This window comes from Sciurus carolinensis, chromosome 13, assembly GCF_902686445.1.
Source record: "Sciurus carolinensis chromosome 13, mSciCar1.2, whole genome shotgun sequence".
NCBI lineage: Eukaryota > Metazoa > Chordata > Mammalia > Rodentia > Sciuridae > Sciurus > Sciurus carolinensis.
In genome coordinates, this window is record NC_062225.1 from 43,446,811 (window position 1) to 43,461,205 (window position 14,395).

The window sequence follows — 14,395 nt, forward strand, 5'->3', positions numbered from 1 at the left end:
AGATGGTCCTATAAAGTTTACTGATTTGAGCTTGAGCTTTGTCTCCCTAGCAATAATGTAGGATTTTCGTATGTGTTAGGGCTGCGAGGAATATTAAAGGCATCTAATTCAATCTCCTTATTTCATTGATGAGGAAAACATGGTTCAGAAAGGTAAAGTGACTTGCTGAAGGTCACACAGTGAATTATGAGCTAGTAACAAAATAAGGTTTCCCAACTTTTATTCTAGTGCACCTTCCCCTTTATGATATCTGTATCATCATACTGTACTGGTCACATGTCCTGTTCGTAAAAAGATCCAGAGAAGGAGATACCAAACCTCACTTGGGCACAATTTCCATAAGATGAAGAATGAATTCATCATTATAAGTGCAACCTGGTCTGAGAGTTTTACTCTACGGTCTGATCCTTCCTTAATACAGTTGGCATCTATCACAAACTTTTTTATATTGGAGAATATTTGGAAGCAACTCAATTGTCCAAAGTGCGGTTCAGCAGAATATGTGGTGGCATATCCTGGTAATGCATTATCACACAGTTACTTGAAATGTTGCTATAAAATTAATAGTTATCAACATGGGGAAATACAAGAGAATGTTATGTGTGAAACAGCAAAGTGCTCAATTATGTAAGAGGTGTGACTTTAATATGGAAAAAATAAATTCATGCATACCAGAAATATTTGAAGGATACCAAAACATTAATAATTGTTGTCTCTGGGTATTACATTATGGAATGATCTTTATTTTCTTACTTTCTATGTTTTCCATTTTTTAATGAAGTTTATCACTTTTATATCAGGGAGAAACAAAAGATGTTATTTTTAAAAAAGGTGGTCTGCAATGGGAGGATTTATACCCAGTCCTCTTCAAAAGCCTCTTGAGAATGCATGTTATCTTACAAAGCAAATTCAGATCTTCACATGACTTGTAAAACTGACCCTGGAAAATAGGAGCTTTGATTAAAGGATAGATAGGGTGAATTCAAAACTGGAATCCTCTTTCATTTATTGATCTAAGTCAGAACATTTGCTCTCTCTCTGTTCTCAGTCTTCCTTCCTCCCAAATGGGTATAATCCATCTGCATTCTCCAGGAGGAGGGAGAGAGATAAGTGCAGGGAGGGGGCATGTCTCATACTCATAAAGAGCCCAGAGCGACCCATAGAAACTCCATTCAGGCTTCCAGGATGTAAAGAGAGATGCCTGGATCTTGCTTCTCAGCATTCTTGCTGGGTTGGAAGTGAGTCGTGAAAATCTCTTGGCCAGTACTTTGGATGGAATAATCTAATTGAACAGGCTTGTTCACCTTCAACAAATGGATCAGGGGACTTTGGAGGAGCCTGAGGTTTCTGTCACCATACCATTTAGGCCTGCATCTCCATCCTAGGGAACATATTTGCTGCTGGGGCTCACATTAGTTCTTCTCAGAGACGGAGGTTTTGGGTGCATCCTCTGCCTATACTCCCAAGTGATCAGAAGAACCTGAGGTTCATGTGTGGTTCCATGTGTGCAAAATCCAGCTGAGGGGTTTTTCTCCCTCTCAACTCTTTCCTGAGCTGCTTGAGAAATGGGCAGACTGTCTTGCAACCAGGAAAACTGCCAAGCTGAAGGGAGGGGGAAGAGAGACCTCCCTCCCACCAACCAATGTGAAAAGCATGGCCTTCCTCAAGGGCGGATCCAACGTGGCTCTGAGCACGGGCCATGCACCACTCTTACCTGATTCAGGAGGGTTTGAAAGGCTAAGCTACTCATTCCTATTCCAGACCTTCACAGATTAGGGCTGCTGGTCGATACAATCTCTACTCTGGAAAATAGCAACCGGATCATAGTTGGTTTTGCACACCGCCTCCAACTGGGGATGAGGTCTCTTCTGTTGCATCTCGGAACTGAGCACTAGATGACCTGAGCAGCAGGCTTCAGGGTAGACCTCTGACCTCTGGTCACTTGGTTCCTTTCCAGCCTAGACATTGAGAGAAAAGTCTTGAAGACAATCAGGGTGGGTCCTTCTGGACTGACTTTAATCTCTGTTTTTCTTGATCCTATCGCCCCTCAGAAACACAAAAGTCTTACAAATGGAACTAACGGCAGGTCTTGAAAGTCTCTGCTGGTGGCATCCTCGTGGCTTTCAGGGCTCAGCTCTAGGCTTATTTTCACAGGAAATTGTTCTCTTACCCTCCCTTTACTACTCTTTCCGGTCTCCGCAGTCTGCATCTCCCATGGCAGGTTAAGCTCCACTTATTTTGGCTCTCTTTGTATGTTGGTTGTCCATCTGTCCATCTGCACTCTAAAAACTCCACAGCACCTTTTACTGTGCTTGCCTGGTGCAGTCAACCAATAAATGCTTGTTGGTCTGAAAAACGAAAGGGTCCAGTTTTGCCAGTTGCTTAGACACATTTTTATCCCATACTCTCCCCAGTTCTTAGCCTGGCTCTGGCAGGATGAGGCAATCCATAGGTTAAGCAATAAATGAGACAAGTTAGTAAGAGGAATATGTAGCAGCCTCCACCTTTGAGGGGCTTACAGTGGAGCTACAGATAAAGCATCACTGTGATCATTGGCTCTAGAATGTTCCCCAAAGGCTCATATGTTGAGAGTTTGGCCCCTAGCTGGTGGGGCTATTGGGAGGTGGTAGAAACTTTAGGAGACAGGGCCTAGTTGGAGAAAGTAGGTCACTGGGGAAGTGCCCTTGCAGGATATATCTTGTGCCTGCCTTCCTTTCACTTTCTGATTCCTGGCCACCATGAGCTGAGAGACTTTGCTCCACCTTGACCTCCTGTTTTTTTTTTTTTTTTTTTTTTTTTTTTGTAGCAGGGATTGCAACTAGGGGTTCTTGACCACTGAGCCATGTCCCCAGCCCTATTTTTAAATTTTTTGAGACAGGATCTCGCTAAGTTGCTTCGGGCCTTGCTAAGTTGCTGAGGCTGGTTTTGAACTTGTGGTCCTCCTGCCTCCACCTCCCTAGCCAGTGGGATTACAGGCACACACCAGTTCACCCAATGCTTTGATGCTCTGCCTCACCACAGGCCCAGAAACAATGGAGCTAGCCACTATAGCTTAAACCTCTGAAAGTGTAAGCCAACTCTTTTGAGTTGTTTTTCTCAGGGATGTTGTCACAGTGGTGGAAAGTTGACTAACAAAATTACTCACCCGGAGCTGCTGGAGAGCCAATTTGGACAGTGGCAGAAATTATGGTTTAGGTATGGGTAGTGTCAGAGGTCTTTCCGATGAAGGCAGGATTTTCCTCAAAGCCTTAACACTGGGTAGGATTCTGATGAAACAGTCTATGATTTTCCAAGCATGTAGAGAGATGTACTTGGGGTTTGTGTTAGAAGATTTGATTTCATTTTCTAACACTGACCTGCAATATATCTTGGACAGGCCACCTAACCCCTTAAGCCTTCTATTTTAAAAAATAGGAATCATAAAAAAGATCTGCTTGGCTTACTTATGGAACAGAAGGTAACATAAAGACTGTGAAAACCCTTTGCAAATGATAAAATGCTGTATAAATATTACCTCTTAACATTTTCCTTATCAGAAGACTGTGAGGATGCAAGATCTGCTTCTGAGATTGCAAAGGCACTTCACCTCTTTGTTTCAGAGCTGCTGGTTGTCTGATTTCCTGTATAACTTCATGGCATCTTTTGGACCCTTTTTGAGTGTTTCCTGAATTTTAACCTTGCATACTGTGATATTTTTCAATGCATTCTAGTGCTTTAACAACTGTCTTTTAATGATAATGGATAATCATCAAAAATTCTACATGATTATGTAATGCCACAGACATGTTTTAGCTTGTATGTGTGCGCCTACATACAAATACACATCAAAACACAATTTTCACAAATCCAAATACGCTTGCTGTCTGCAGTACCATTGTCTTCCCTTCCTTTTCCTAGCCAACCACTCGAATTAAAACAATCTGGTTGCAACTACTAAATTGATTTCATATCTTACTAAAAGATGGATTTTAAAACCTCATTCTATAGTACAAAAGAACCATTTCAAAAGATGAGATGTGTGGATCAGCAATGTAGAGAAGAAGATATTAACGAGGGCTAGATTCAATTCAGGTTACAAAGTTGGTGATTTAGAGGAGGAAAGGATGAGGCTCAATTGAGTTCATAAAGTTTTCTTGGAGAATGAATCCCTGCCTTCAGTTCCTGGTACACAGACGATGCTGGTTATAGTTGGAGAATCAGGTGGAGCAGTGTTGGTAGTCAGGAGGCCATGGGATGTGTGATAGGCTAACTATGGCAGAAAGAATGGAGGTTTAGGACAGCAGAAAGTTAAAGGAATTGTGCTGAGCAGCTTTGGGAAGTCAAGTTTGTTATGTAGTATGATCAAGGCTTGAAATCCAGGCTGATACAAATAAAATTGATAGGGCCACTGGACGTGACGTGGTAGGACAAGGGACGCCATTGGCAGTCCTTGAATAGGAGGCCCACTTGTTGAAAGCAGTTTTGGGAAGGTAATCCAGTAGTAGTAATGGGGATCAGCATTTCTTCAGATCAGAGGAATGTGTTTCTTTTTTCTTATAAAGGATGTGTCACATATTTCCCCTAATATCCTCAAAAAGATGAAGTGGACTAGGATGGACCAAACTAACTTTTCCTTTCTTTCCTTCCTTCTCTGTCCCTTGTTTTTTTCTTCCTTTTTTTTTTTTTTTTTTTTTCATGAACAGGCTATTAGCATGGCTTATACAATAAAGCTTGATTTTTCCTTCTTCCTTTATGTGTAGATAAAGCATCTTTTGTCACATTCCCACATTTAAAGTATCTACAAGAAACATGTGATGTCCTACTGGAAATACACATCAGACCACTTCCTAGGCCTGTTAATAGTGTTCTCTAATAGGAATTCTCTAGCTGAGCTGTGACCACCATTCATAGCATTTTGCAATGCCAGAGGTTCCTTTGTGAATTCACAAACAAATGAAAATTGGGATTATAAAAACAATTGATTTGTTTATGGACTTAGAATTTTTAGGAAGAAGCTCAGGTATATGATATCTCTAACACAAGGTTTGAAACAACATCTAGGTTAACAGTCAGCCTGGGGCATCTCTGTCTCTAAGCAGAGACCTGTGGTAGCACATTCTAAAGATGACTGTAAGATTTCTCCCTCCTGGTTCACATGCCACTCATCATCTTGAGTGGTTGATATCTGTGAATACAAAAGGAGATCCCTCTTGAGATTTGGTTAAATTATATTGGGAAGGTTAAGATGTTCTGCAGATGAAATTAAGGTCCCTAATTAGGTAAATGTGAGATTATCCTGGGTGGGTTTGACCAAACAGACAAATCAAAAGAATAAATCAGAGAGATTTCTCTTACCGACCTTTAAGAAGCAACAAATGACACTGTGACCGCTTCTAGAGAGTAACATGGCAAAGATATGAATGTGACTCTTGTAGCTGAGAGTGATCCCTGTCTAGCATCTGGTAAAATATATGGGGACAGAAGTAAATTAATACTGCCAACAGTGAGCTCAAAAGTGGACCGCAAACTTCAGTTAAGATGGTAGCCTCCTGACACCTTGATTTCAGCCTTATGAGATCCTGAGAAGAGGACTCAGCTAACCTGTAGGTACACTTCTGGTGCACAGAAGTTGAGGTAGTAAAAGGATATTGTCTAAAGCTATTATGTTTGCTCTAATTTATTACACAGAATAGAAAACAGATAGGGACTTAATATATCATTGGCATGGGAAAACATTCTTAGATATGAATAAGAAAGGACTTTAAAAAATTAGAATTCATAACAAGCAGATTATGGTAAAGGGTTAGAAGAAATATAATCAAATTCCTGAGAAAGGGATAAGATCCCCAGAGATCATGCTCAATCATGACTAGATACCACTACATCACAAAGTTTTATTTTCTGGGTGAAGTATGCAAGTTTGGGGCCAGAGCTGAATTGCTCAAGAGGTTGGGAAGGCAGAGAGCTACCACCTGAACTGTCACTTTCTTCTAACTTGCACGTGGTTCCTCTCTTAAGCACAAGATGAAGGAAGAACTCATTTGTTTATAAAAACTGTAAGCTTAAAGGAGCATTGACTTCTTAGTCACTTGGGTCCATACCCAATTATTAACCTCCTCAGAGTCCTCTGTTGTTTGATCTGGTCTTGGAAGCCTCAATGACATCAATCAGTTCCCTTCTGCCTTCTTTGAAGTAGAAAGACTCCATTGCTATCACTTGGCTTAGCAATGAAGGTTTGATGTTCCTAAGAAGCCTTCCGTTGTGGAAAGCATAACCGGGCACAGGATTAATGCACACGAGGCTGTATTGCTGAGGGAGATATTCAGTAAGAAAGAGGACAGAGGAAGAAGGACATCTGCACTTGAGGTAATGGGTACACTTGCCACTGGTTCCATAGCAAGTGGAGATAGATTAACTGACTGGAAGTCGGAGCATCTCACTCGGTAGGCTTGCTTTCCGTCTGAGATTATTCAAATGGTCCTGCTCTGTTACACTGATTGTGGGAAACTGAGCTCAAAGGCAAGATGGAGGAACCCATACTCGGTAGCCCATACATAAAGAACAAGAAGGGATTGGTGTTAGCTTAGAGCTTATTTACAACCTCCCTTGAGAGGATGTGGCATAACAAACCCCTGCATCAGAGGCTGGGATAATGAGGGGGATGACCCCGGGTTGGAACAGTGTCCCACTCCTTGTGTTCCTCGTGGTGTGTGCGACACTAACCGAGAGCCGGGATTTTCTGATTGTCTCCGCCACACTGACCTTTGGTGTGTTTGCTTTTCAGGAGGTTTGGCGAAGGCACGTTTGAACTCTGGGCTATGAGCAAGTTCACTCCTCCTCCACTTTCCTTTTTTCTCCGCTCTTGCCCGAAACGGTTTGCTGAGTGACAAATAAACACAAGTTGTTTTTACAGGTGTAAAACCAACAGATCAAATGCTGGCCTGTGCCTGGGCTCGTGAATGGGGACTGTGTTGTGTTTGGAGAATACCACCACATCATTTACACTTGCAAACCCTTTGTAATCTTAATCTCTTTGTTGCTTTTATGTTATACTGGCCCCCCAAGGTTAAAGAAAGAGATTTAGACCTTAAACACAAATCCAGCCTTCAAGCTCTGGAATTATCTTTGCCTTTAAATGCAGCTGATCAATGCCCATTTCTTTTGAAAATAAAACCCTTTTGAACCTTGAAAGCCTTCCACTGTTGAGCTATGCCTAAGTGCCACATGGGGGAATGGGCAGAAAAGAGCCCATTTTTCCCTTAGTGCTTGCATTAGGGGTCCCAGAGTTCAGTCCGACGCAATCAATTTAATTGGCGCTAGCTCTGGTGACAAATTATGCTGGTTTACACTCCAGTGTAGCAGAGATTCCTCAAACGCAGGGGAAGAAGGGAGATACACTTCTTGGTCTCTACTTAAAGAGGGCAACAGTATTGGAAAAGGAGCACATTTAATTTATCACTGTCAGAGCAGGTGCAAAGTTTAATTCTAACTAAAAGCATTAAACAATTAACCCAGACAGTCAGGCCTCTGAAAATGCTCAGTAGCAGGGAACACAGGGACCAGATTACCAATGGAAACGTCGATGCCTCTCTTTTATTCCACTGAATATCTTCTCGTCTTTTTTTTTTTTTTTTTAAACAAAGAAAAGTCCCAGAAATACAATAACTTCTCAGGTCTTTTGGTAGATGTCTGAATTGAAAGGGTCAAACAGGATACCATCTTACACTCAAGGATCAACAAATAACTGTCCCTGGAGCCCTAGTTGATTAGCTGTGAGAAGAGAAATAAGAAGTCACTTGGTTTTGAAGTACTTATAGTCTGGTTGTCTACCTTCTTTATGCTGAAGTATGTACTATGCAGGATCTATTCTACTAATTTGAATTGTTCTGGAGTATCCTAACCCTTGGAGGTTATCTGTTATTTTGGAGGTGGAGAGGTAGATGAGCAAGAGGAAGAACTTGAAGATGGTAAGAACTTGGCAATGAATCCAGTTTGGACAGGGAAATGAAACTTTCCTCACAGATACTTAATACATTGTCTTTTTGTGGTTGTTGAGTTGATCAGGGAATCATTGAATTTTAGGGCTGTTAGGTCCTTGGGGAATACTGAGGCATTTTTACTGTAATTGTTGGGGCCCAGAGAGGGAGAAGCTCCTGTTCAATGCTCAGTAGTTTCTACAAAACTCTCACAGCAGACCAGCTTTTCTGACTCGGTGTAGCCAGGTAAAGATTATGGACTCAGAAGTCTGTCTGACCTGCATTTGGATTTGGCTGTGCTTCCTACTTGGAGTCTTGGACCTCTGTAAACTAGGTGATGGCTGAGACACCCTTTACAAGTGATATATATAATGCACTTGCCTTGGGGGCCATGGACCCCAAGCCCACTCCTGTGTTGGTTTCTTCCCTTCTTTTCCTCCAGGTGCTCAGATGAAATGAGGGGCTGCAGGTAAGGTACCTGCTCCAATGCCTGGTACACATAATTACAGTGCATCTCAGCAATTTAATAAACTAGGACAAAATAGTTAAACTTAGGATTCCAATGCTTCGGGAGTTCAGAAGCATTATCTTTTTCTGGACTAGTTTATCAATTCAAACCTGTATTAGTGTGAGAAAAGCATAAAACTGAGTTTTTTAAAAAAATTTATTTTATTTTAATGTTTGGCTTGAAAGTATTTGGACCTCAGTCTGTATGACCTCCCACAGAACTTAGAGGTCATAGTGCTTCCTCCTCACTTTACGGATGAGGGATCATAAACCAAGATTGGTTCAACCCTTTACCAAGGACACAGTTAATCACTGTGGCTAGCCCCATTTGATGCCCCCAGGTCTGAGAGTTTCCCAGGTCAGGGTGGAAGTAGGGTTCAGGATCTTTATCACCCTTATCCCTAACCTTGCAGAATGTCACGGTTCCACTGAACGCACTGTGAACACAGGGCCCTGTTAGAAATTGTCATGCAAGTAATCCACTCTTGTGTGAGCTACGAGGTTTCTGTGTTGGAGAAAATTATGGTGGGCTGTAGCATTTTGTATAGTAATTAACTACTTTAAATATGAGATGCCCTTGCTTTTATCTTAAGTATAGTTTAGCATTGCAGAAAATTCAGAGGAAAGAAAGAAAAACGAAGGAAGGCGACGGAGCTCCTTCCGAGGCAACTGGCATACTCCTATGATGGTCAAGAATTCAATGCCTGGATCTTAATTCCACATGCCTCAGTTTCCATTTTGTGGAAAGCTTCTTGATACCTTCTTTTCTTTGGCTTAGTGCTGACTGGAGTGTTTGCATGAAGGTCATTTCTAGAAGTTTGGGCTTACTGCTCATCCAATGTCAGGCAAAGGTGTCCACCAAGTGTCTTCTGCATACGTAGTTCCTTTTAATCCTTATAACTCGGTGATGTAGGTTTTATTATTTCTATTTACAGAGATGGAAACTCCCACACTCACCAGAAGAGGCTCAGGATTTGAACTCTGTCCCATTCAAAACCTTTGTGTGCTCTTTGTAATCTACCTGCTGTTGTTCAGTGGCAATGGCCTAGGAGGAGAATTTCTACTGCCAAAAATGGCATGTGACCCAAATCTCAGCAATCACAAAGACAGAAACTGCCCAAGCATGGCCTTGGACCATGAGGTGTTGATGTTTCTTCTTTGGAATCCATTGTAAGATGTTTTCCTTCTAAATTGGTTTGTTTTCATCATCTCGCACATTTTTTATCAATCCTTGCCAGTGAGAACATGTTCAAAAGTGACCTCAAGGAGCTGATTACATGTTGCTCCCTGGGAAGAAATCCAGCCAGGATATTTCCCTCATGGACCTGGTTAGCTTCTCGAAGCCCAGTAGCCATATCTTGATGGTATTTGGTATTGTGAGGCTTGAAGGGCTAGAGACAATTGGACACCTTTTTTTTTTTTTAATATTTTGTTTTTTATTATTTAATAATTTTAAATAATTCTTACAGACTGCATTTTGATTCATTGTACACAAATGGGGTACATCATTCCATTTCTATGGTTGTACACAATGTAGATTCATATAGTTTTACAAGAAGACAATGTGTGCACCTGGCAGAATTATAAAAAAGGGTAAACTGATGATTTGAGTGCCCACTCACTCCCTCACCCATCAAGAAGAAAAGGTGAGACCTTGGCACTGGTGCTGCTGAGGTCTGGGGCCAGTGTGGCATGCCTTCCAATAGTGGCTAAGAAGTGTGTAATTCAAATTATTAGTCCAACTCCCTAAGCTCTCATTTATTATATCTAATTGCAAAATAAGGGCTCGTACATGCCTCTGTCCCAGTCCCTATTTCTCCATTATTTGCTTTACTCATTCATCTAGATTTAATTGCCATTTCACAGCAGTCCCCATGAAATCTGGTTAGATTGCCTGTTGCTACTATAATTTTGGAATGTTTATATAACTTAATGGTATTAACGAGAGCTACCCTTCTCTCGAGGTCTCTTAGTTTTGCTCCTCACTGGGCCTTTTCGTACTCATCCACACTGATCCTGGACAGCCTGCCCTGAGAGACACATACAAGGAGACCTCTTTCATAAGGGAGGGGGTGAAGGCACAGCCCTCCTATAAGCCATCCTTGGAGAAGGTCCAGGGACAGACCAGTCAGCCCTTCACATCTGTGGGTTCCATATCCACAGATTCAACCAAATGTGGACCCAAAATACTGCACCCCCAAATTGCATCTGTATGGAACATGTATTGACTTGAACCTGTTGTCATGGGTCCCTAAAGAATAGAGTGTAACAGCCATTTATATAGCATTTACATTTTCCTAAGTATTTTAAGTAATCTAAAGATGATTTCAAGTATATAGGAAGTTGTGTGTAGGTTATATACAAATACTACATTATTTCGTATAAGCAACTTGAGCATCTGTGGATTTTGGTATTCTCTGGGGGTCCTGGATCTAATGCCTTGTGGATGCCCAGACATGATTGCATAGAAAAAAGTGAATGTTTTGTATGTATCTCAATTTGTGTTTGAATACTGCTGAATATAAAATATTTTAATGGATGAAAGAGAGGAAAATAAAAGTTTGGGAGGTAAAAAGTTATATAATAACTTTTCTCCAAATTTAGAACATGTGTAGATGAGCGGGGTTATGTTTAAATATCCTCTTTATTGACCTTATCTTTTAAAGTAAAACGACAGGAAAAAAAAATCCGAAAATACAAATAACAAAATGCATTTCCTTATGGCAGGATAAACATTCAGCTGTGTCGTTTGCAAGATCTCAGTAACATAAACAAAAATAAACCAAGCAATTTTCATAGTGAGTTTTTGTATTTAGTATATGAAGTATTTCTGGATTGTCATCAAGCCAGCATTTATGACCACTTTAGAGAAATAAAAATTTTAGTAACAGAAAATTATAACGTTGTCCAGCTCTTGATGGGGGACAAGGAGAGAGAGGAGACTACAAATGATCTTAAAAAAATAGAGATATATTTTCCAAGGCATGCGGGGACAGAATAGAGAAAGGGACTTCCTGGGAGAGGTCTGAACTCAACACCAACATGAGATTCCTCAGTTTCCAGTCCCACTATGAGAAAGGCTGGCTTTCTGGAACTAATCAAGCAGTCATCAAACCTTGTCTTAGAATTTATCCTGTCCATCTGAAAAATGGGAATTCTCTTGTTTTATGTCTCTGGGCAAAAAACTCAATCAAACCAGCCCAAGTTTTTATTTATTTTATTTTTTACCATCTTAGAAATAAGTCCATAGGGGCTGGGGTCATGGCTCAGTGGTAGAGCTACCAACTTGTACACGCAAGGCACTGAGTTCGATCCTCAGCACCACATAAGAATAAGTAAATAAAATAAAATAAAGGTATTGTGTCCATCTATGACTAAAAAAAATTTAAAAAAAGAAATAAGTCCATAAATTTGATCATAGGTCTGATTTATCACATAATTACAAAGTCCCTTAGTGTCAAAAAAAAAAAAAAAAAGGAAAAAGAAAAAAAAATTATCTTAAACCCTGTTCAGTTGAACTCTGGGGAAAACATTAACAACACCCTATTCTTAGGGATCCTATAGGAGCACAATCCCTTTTTCTTTCTGTGCTGAGGTTCCTCTACCTGCTCTCCTTCCACGCACATTTAATTTCTTCCTAATATTGTGCCTTGAATCAGAAACCACCCTAACTGCCGCTGGGGGTGTGCTCCATTGACCATTCCAACTCTCCAGAGGCACACACGGGGCATATGACCTCTCGCTCCATCAGCCACTTCAAAGTCTCCAGACATTCTCTTTAGCTCTGAGCTCCATGTTTACCCATGCATCTAGTTTCCTCCAGGGTGTCCTGATCCATCTTTCCCTCCTGTCCAGGTGGTGGTTTTCAAAACATGGTCTGAGAGTTGTTCTTTTCTAGTGTTCATGTTCCCAGCATGTAAGGTCTGTAATTTTGATTCTGGCAGGAATTAATAATCTCCTTGTTATGTTCCTAATTAGTTTTTCATCAAAATCACTGTTAGGATCTATTCGTTGCTCTAGTCTGTTGAGGCTTTCCTCCCCCTCAGGTGACAAGCCAGAGTTGGTGACAGAGGTATTCCAAGGAGGTTTTAGCTTTATTAAAGGCTCCGTGGACATATCTTTTCCTCCATTCAATTAAGAATTTCCCCTTAAACGATCCCAGCAGGAGCGAGGTGTTTTGACAGAGCTCCCTAAATAGCTCAATGTCTCCAGCAAGACCACTCTCATGTGCTTCTCATTTGGATCTGCTTACCGGGTTCTAGGCTTTGGAAAACGTTCAACTGTCATGTAGATAGACAGCAAAACTGTCTCATGAAGTTCCCTTATCTACTTACACAAGTAGTAATTCCTCCCAACAATCAAACAGTGATAGAAAAAAGCATACTTGACTCCACCCAAGAGAATTTTGACTCAAGACTTGCTGGTCTCCTGGATCTGGTTAGGCAGTAGAATTCAATACCTTTGATCCAGTCAAATTTGAAAGGATGCACCCTGGTTGAAACAGAGTAGACCCATCTTATTTCTGACCCTGCCAGCTCTAGAATCTTCTCGAAAAAACAGTCCTTCCGCCCAGCTGATCACTGTTTTCATTAACTCCTGCACAGTTCAAGATGAGTGACCTGGGAAGGATGTCAAAGAAGGGCCCCACTGGGATAGTGATGCTTACCTTTGTGATCTAACACTGGGTTTCTTTACTTTTTCTGTGCAGCCGGGCTCCCAAGAGAATCATCATTGGTGTCTGGGTTTTGACTTTGAGCTCTTTCTCGGACTGGGACTGGGACTGGTCAGAGTGAGAACCCAAAAGACTCACATATTCATAATGCTTGGAGGTGGAGCTCAGGACTTTTTGATTGTCTCTGGTAACCACAGCCCGCCACTCCTTGTCATTATGTGGGTAGCAATTCCTGGGGTGGAGAGTTCTTCAGAGATGCTTATCTTTCTTCTCCACCTCCCAGAAAGTTTAACCCGTTTGTGAGTACTTGCTTCTCAGGTTGATTATAAACAGCTGCAATGGAGCTTTAAGCTCCTCCCCACCTCCATTCTACTAAAGTGCTCAATTCAAAATGTAGCACATCCACCCAAGTGGTGGAGACAAAGTTTTCCCTTTTGGGTACCAAAACCAATATGTGTCTCAGATGTCTCATGCTTGTCCTTCCAGCATTTTTCTGACACAATTTTGGGGAGAGAGTGTTATGTGTGAGGACAATGACTTATTAACACTGATGGAGGTGTGAATTCCCACACCCAACACATTCCAGCTCTGCTCAACAATGGGAACTCTTCTGAGCACCTTCCGTGTGCCTGCCACTTGGAATACAAGGAGGACTAAGTCTTGGATGCAGTCATCAAGAGTTCCCAGAGGAGAAATTCACAACTGTGAGATCAAGACCCTGCAGGAAACTGACTCTATGGATGCTGGATTAAATGCTCAGCAATCCCTTGATCACAAAAGACAGGAATGCTCAAGAGAAGCTCACTTAAGGGACTTGGAGGAGGGATGGAGGTGCCTCTCACCAAAGCATCTGCATGTGGTGGCGCAGTTTGCTCTGGGCAAGGACTTCTGGCAGACGGGGGATGTGGTGCTGAAATTCAACAGTGCTAACTCTGGTGTGGGGCTATAGAGGGCACCATTTTCTTTCCTTCTTCCTCATTTTCATATTTTATTTTTTAAAACATCTTATTTTGAAACAATTTAGAACTTAGAGAAAAGTTGCAAGAATAATGCAGTAAACACATATACACATATACCTTTTATCCAAATTCACTATTTTTTTAACATGTTTTGGTACTTTTGTTTTGTATCTGTCTGTCTGTATTGTTTGCTGAATCATTTGAGAGAAGATGTCATATTCTTTTTCCCTTAATACTCAGTGTATTAAGTAAAGATTCTGTGTTTTTGCGGAAAAAGGATATTATATAACCAGAGTACAATG

General features: G+C 41.2%; 1 long non-coding RNA gene across 1 annotated transcript; it reads right to left on the reverse strand.

The window, feature by feature from the left end:
* Window positions 1-505: 505 nt before the first annotated feature.
* Window positions 506-13,265, reverse strand: LOC124963390 (uncharacterized). Its single transcript, XR_007104724.1, has 3 exons — window positions 13,129-13,265; window positions 6,742-6,858; window positions 506-2,348 (listed from the first exon to the last, which is right to left on the reverse strand). It is a non-coding gene; the product is annotated as an uncharacterized LOC124963390 (long non-coding RNA).
* Window positions 13,266-14,395: the final 1,130 nt, after the last annotated feature.